Genomic DNA, 6,000 nt, shown 5'->3' on the forward strand with positions numbered 1-6,000 from the left:
CCATTACTGCTTGCCACTAAGGAAGCCAAAGATTTCTCATCAAAAAATTCATGAAGTTTCGTTAACTGCTGAGAATAAGAATTTGGTGGACAAAAAGATGATCATTTGGAAATTGCATAGACAGTTTGCACATCCAGCAATGCAGAAGCTGAAGACTCTGCTTCGAGATGCAGGAGTGGTCGATAAAGGATATGATGATCTTATTGAACAAATCATTGCTCAGTGTGAAGTTTGCTTTAAATATCACAAGACACCACCGCGTCCTGTTGAGCTTACCACTCGCCAGGGAGTTTAACGATGTAGTGGCAATGGACTTGAAAGTTTGGGACAAGGATAGGGGTATTTTCTTTTACTACACTTCACTGATATGGCAACTAAATTTAGTCTATCCACTGTGATACACGGTAAAGACAAAAGGACCATTGTCGATAAGGTCATGGAGAAATGGGTAGGAACAAGATTAGGAACACCAACAAAGTTCCTCACAGATAATGGTGGGGAATTCCCCAATGAGGAATTTTGAGATGTGTGAAAATTTAAACATCATAGTTGTGCACACTGCAGCTGAGAGCCCATTTAGTAATGGTCTTTGTGAAAGAAACCATGTGGTAATAGATGACATGTTACATAAAATATTGCCTGATCAACCAGATTGCAAATTGCAAACGGCGCTAGCGTAGGCAGTGCACGCAAAGAACTCTCTGCAAATGGTTGGGGAGTACAGTTCCTACCAGTTGGTGTACAGAAGAAATCTGAAGTTACCTTCAGTGTTGTCAGATGCTCCCCTGTTCTAGAAGGGACTAGTATTAGCTCCACTTTTTCTGCTCATCTGAACGCTTTGCATGCTGGCAGAAAAGCTTTCATTAAAGCTGAGATTTCGGAGAAAATTCAGCGGGCCCTACAGCACCACATAAGACCAGCAGGAATACAGTTTAGACAAGGAGACGTGGTATATTATAAAAGGTAAGGCCAGGAAGAGTGGAAAGGACCTGACAAGGCACTAGGGAGTGATGAGAAAGTAGTAATTGTGCAACATGGCAATCAAACTGTTGGGGTATATTCTTCACGGTTAATTGGTATTGACTATACCTTTACAAGTTCTGAACAGGACATAGAATGCGAGGAGGCACCATGCACTTCACATACACATACACTGGGTAGTTATGAGGAGCAGACAATGGCAGATACAGGGTTGACTGACAATGAACAAAGTAATACTGAGATATAGGATAATACTGTTCACCCAAAAGGGCAACTACCCAAAGTAGGAACAAAGGTAATATACATGCCAGAAGGGACCAGTTTGTGGAGGGATGTCACTATCATAGGGAGAGCAGGAAAGGCCACTGGTAAATACAAACATTGGCTAAATGTGCAGGTTGAAAGGTCTTGTCTCCTGTCCATCTGTTGGCAAACCTAGGTAAAGATGTGGAAACCCAGAAAGTGTAGTATGAGTTCTGACAACGGACCAGAAAGTGGTCGTGACCCTAGAAAAAAAATCACGGACTTGCGAACGGAGTTCTGTTCGCATGGGAGAACGATCATATCGTAGCAGTCCAGAAAGGAGAGGAGTGCGAGTAGAGGCTGTATCTTAACAAAGAGGACTAGAGAGCAAGCTAGCAATCTCATTAGAAGTAGAAGTCCTTATGACCGAGAGATTCTAGTAGTTGCTAATAAATCGGAAAGTAAGCTGCTAAAGGAAGCCAAATGGAAAGAGTTGGAAAGTTGGAAGGAATTTGGGGTATATTCTGAAATACCTGACCGAGAACAGCCAGCTTTATCTCACAGATGGATTTGTACAGAAAAGGTACTCCCAGACGGCACATATAAGGCCAAAGCGAGATTAGTAGCCTGAGGCTTCAATGAGAGACTGGGAGATCAGGATGTCAGAGTGGACTTGCTTACTGTGGAGAAAGTGAGTTTGCAAGTTTTTTTTAGCTATTTTGGTATCCTATTCCTGGGAGTGCAAATCGATTGATATAAAGGCTGCGTTTTTACAGGGGGAGAAGTTTCAAAGGGAAGTTTTTTGAAACCACCCAAAGGAGCCAGGGATGTAGAAGGAAAGCTGTGGAAATTGGACAAGTGTGTTTATGAATTGAATGATGCATCAAGAGTATGGTATTTTTCCGTGAGGTCTGTTCTGTTGAAAACAGGCTGCAGTCAGTTAAAGGCAGATCCTGCGATGTTCTATGACATAAGGAGAAACTAGCTAGAATCTTTATCCTGCATGTTGATGATTTCTTGTGGGGAGATTCTGTAGAATTTGAACAATGGGTAATCGAGAAGATAAAGGAGTTCCAGGTCGGAAGTCAGGCTTCAGGGGCCTTTCAATACATAGGTTTAGACATTAAGCAGAGCAAGTTAGGAGTGACATTGAATCAGCAATCTTATCTAGAAAATGTTAATCATATCCCAGGATCTACCATGAGTTATTAAGAGGATCCTGCTACCAAGGAAGAAACAGAACAGTTGAGAAGCTTGATTGGGTGGTTGAACTGGTTGTACACTCAGACTAGGCCTGAAACTAGTTATGATGTGTTGGAGCTAAGTACCATGATGAAACATGCTACAGTTCAGCATGTTCTGAGAGCAAATAAAACACTTAAAAAAAAAAAATTCTGAGAGATGTGTGCACAAGTTTCCTTGGGTGATCCAGAAGGTGTGAAGTTGGTCATTTTTAGCGATGCTCCACATGCAAATCTTCCAGATGGGTACTCTAGCAAGGGTTTATCATATTCTTTCCCACCAAGAATGATAAATGTTGCCCACTGGCTTGGGAGGCCAAGGAAATAAAAAGGGAAGTGAAAAGCACCTTAGCTGCTGAAACGCTAGCCTTGGTAGAAGCATGAGATATGGAGTTTACTTATCCAATATACGGATAGACAGAAATATTACATAAGGGGCAATGTGGGAAAGGTTTGCCCGTAGAATGTTATGTTGCTGACCGGTCTCTTTGGGACAACGTTCATTCCACAACAAGTGTCACTGAGAAAAGGCTAAGAATAGACCTAGCCAGCATAAAAGAAATGTTGGAGAGTAGAGAGAGCTCTAAGATAAACTGGATTGACACAAGTCACCAACTATCAGGCTGTTTTACGAAAAGAAGTGCCTGCTGTAAGAAATTATTAAAAGTGTTGGAAGAGGCAATCATCTGACATTGGGCACTGCCATCCAGCCTTCTCCAGCAGAAAACAGTTACCACTGGTTGCTGCCTGTCGGGCTTCCTTCAGTTCGAGGCAATTGATGTTGGTTGTCGCTGGTTGAGCCCAGCTTATGAAAAGGAAGAATAGTGAATCTACCCCAGTGCATTCATATGGGTTTAAGTACCTTGTGCATCAGCATTATGATATGTGCTCAATTGTGGAAAAACTAGTGAAGAAGCTGAGAGACGCTGCACTGTACCCGTAAATTTCGAACTTTGATGGGGAAGAAAAGAGATGCAAGTAAATCAAACATTGCATAAATCAGATGGTTTATTTACATATCTAATGAACATTACATGCTTAAGTTACACCATTTTACAAAATTTACACATTTTCTGCCAAGTTCATCTCAAGGAATCTTTGTTTTAAACAAATGGGGAGAGAGAAGGGGAAACAATTGTTTAAAGTGAGGGAGGGAGGGAGGGAAACAACATGGGGGAGAGAAAGTGTACATTAAAAATAAAAGATCTTATAGTTACCTGTAAAATTCTGAAGAGGTCAAGTAAATAAAGCATTTAAGCATGCAGCAACCTATCTGGATAGAAAACAGAAGTGGAGAAATGTTACTTTAGCTAACAAACGTCTGGCCATTTTCCAGTCAAAGGTATGCATGAGCTTTAATTGCACGTGTTCTGCCTTAAAATGTAATGCATCTTTAACATCATGGGCCTTTTGTTTCCAAAACTTGTGGCATTTTCAGATCTCTCAAGTAGATAGGGTCTTGATGACCAGTACAGATATGATGGGCCAAAGGGCCTCCTTCTGTGCTGTAAAACTCTGACTCTAAAGTGACACAGGGGTTCTGTGACCTGTGCCAGATTGGGTAAAATTTTTGCCATCATACCCAGGAATCCATGGAGGTCTGGTACTGAGGATGGGGTTGGGGACTCGCTAATAGCTTTTTCCTATGGGTCCACCGCCTTTGTTGCTGACAATGTGTCCGAAGAACCGAATAGAGATCTTTGAGAACTCACATTTCTCAGTGTGTCAGCCCTGCTTCCTGCAAGCATTTTGGGACCGCTGTGAGCCTTTTGTCATGTTCTTCCACTGTCGTGTTATGAACCAGAACATCATCCATATGGCAGACGGCAATAGGTCTTGCAAAATGGCCAACATCAAGCGTTGAAAGATTTATGGTGTGGAGGTGATTCCAAATGGTAAGCAGTTGAAGCAGAATCTGACAAAGTGGGTGATGAATGTGGACTTCTCATCCAGTGGAAGTTGCCAAAAGCCACTGTTAGCATCAAGCTTTGAAAATACTGCTTTTAGAGAGTTTGTACAGACTGTTATCCATCGAGAACATCGGATGGGCTTCTCTTGTGAAGGCTTTACTAAGCTGTGTCAAGTCAACGCAGACACAGATGGACATATTCAGTTTTGGGTCTGGACCATCCCAGAACATCATTCAGTTCACTAAGTGATGGAGGAGATGACATTTTTCTCATTTCGTCCAGCTGTTGCTGCATTTGCTTAATAGAAACATAGAAACTAGGAGCAGGAGTAGGCCATTTGACCCTTCGAGCCTGCTCTGCCATTCACTATGATCATGGCTGATCATCCAACTCAACAGCCTGCTCCTGCTTTCTCCCCATACCCTTTGATCCCTTTCGCCCCAAGAGCTATATCTAATTCCTTCTTGAAAATATACAATGTTTTGGCCTCAACTACTTTCTGTGGTAGCGAATTCCACAGGCTCACCACTCTCTGGGTGAAGAAATTTCTCCTCATCTCAGTCATAAATGGTCAACCCCATATCCTCAGACTGTGACCCCTGGTTCTGGACTACCCCACCATCGGGAACGTCCTTCCTGCATCTACCCTGTCTAGCCCTGTTAGAATTTTATAGGTTTCTATGAGATTTCCCTGTAATTCTTCTGAACTCTAGTGAATATAATCCTAATTGACTCAATCTCTCCTCATTTGTCAGTCCCGCCATCCTAGGAATCAGTTGGGTAAACCTTCGCTGCACTCCCTCTAAAGTAAGTACATCCTTCCTCAGATAAGGAGACCAAAACTGCACACAATATTCCAGGTGTGGTCTCACCAAGGCCCTGTACAATTGCAGCAAGACCTGTACTTGAATCCTCTGGCTATGAAGGCCAACATACCATTTGCCTTCTTTACCGCCTGCTGCACTTGCATGCTTACCTTCAGCGACTGGTGTACGAGGACACCCGGGTCTCATTGCACATTCCCCTCTCTCAATTTATAGCCATTCAGATAATAATCTACCTTCCTGTTTTTGCTACCAAAATGGATAACCTCACATTTATCCACATTATACTGCATCTGCCATGCATTTGCCCACTCACTCAGCTTGTCCAAATCACACTGAAGCATCTCTGCATCCTCCTCACAGCTCACCCTCCCATCCAGCCTTGTGTCATCTGCAAATTTGGAGATATTACATTTAATTCCCTCATCTAAATCATTAATATGTATTGTAAATAGCTGAGGTCCCAGCACCGATCCCTGCGGTACCCCACTAGTCACTGCCTGCCATTTGGAAAAAGACCCGTTTATTCCTACTCTTTGTTCCCTGTCTGCCAACCAGTTTTCTATCCATCTCAATACACTACCCCCAATCCCATGAGCTTTAATTTTACAAGCCAATCTCTTATGTGGGGCTTTGTCGAAAGCCTTCTGAAAGTCCAAATAAACCACATCCACTGGCTCCCCCTCATCAACTCTACTAGTTACATCCTCGAAAAATTCCAGTAGATTTGTCAAGCATGATTTCCCTTTCATAAATCCATGCTGACTGTCCTATTCTGCCACTGTTTTCCACGTGCTCAGC

Source organism: Cetorhinus maximus, chromosome 16, assembly GCF_964194155.1.
Source record: "Cetorhinus maximus chromosome 16, sCetMax3.hap1.1, whole genome shotgun sequence".
Classification (NCBI taxonomy): Eukaryota; Metazoa; Chordata; class Chondrichthyes; order Lamniformes; family Cetorhinidae; genus Cetorhinus; species Cetorhinus maximus.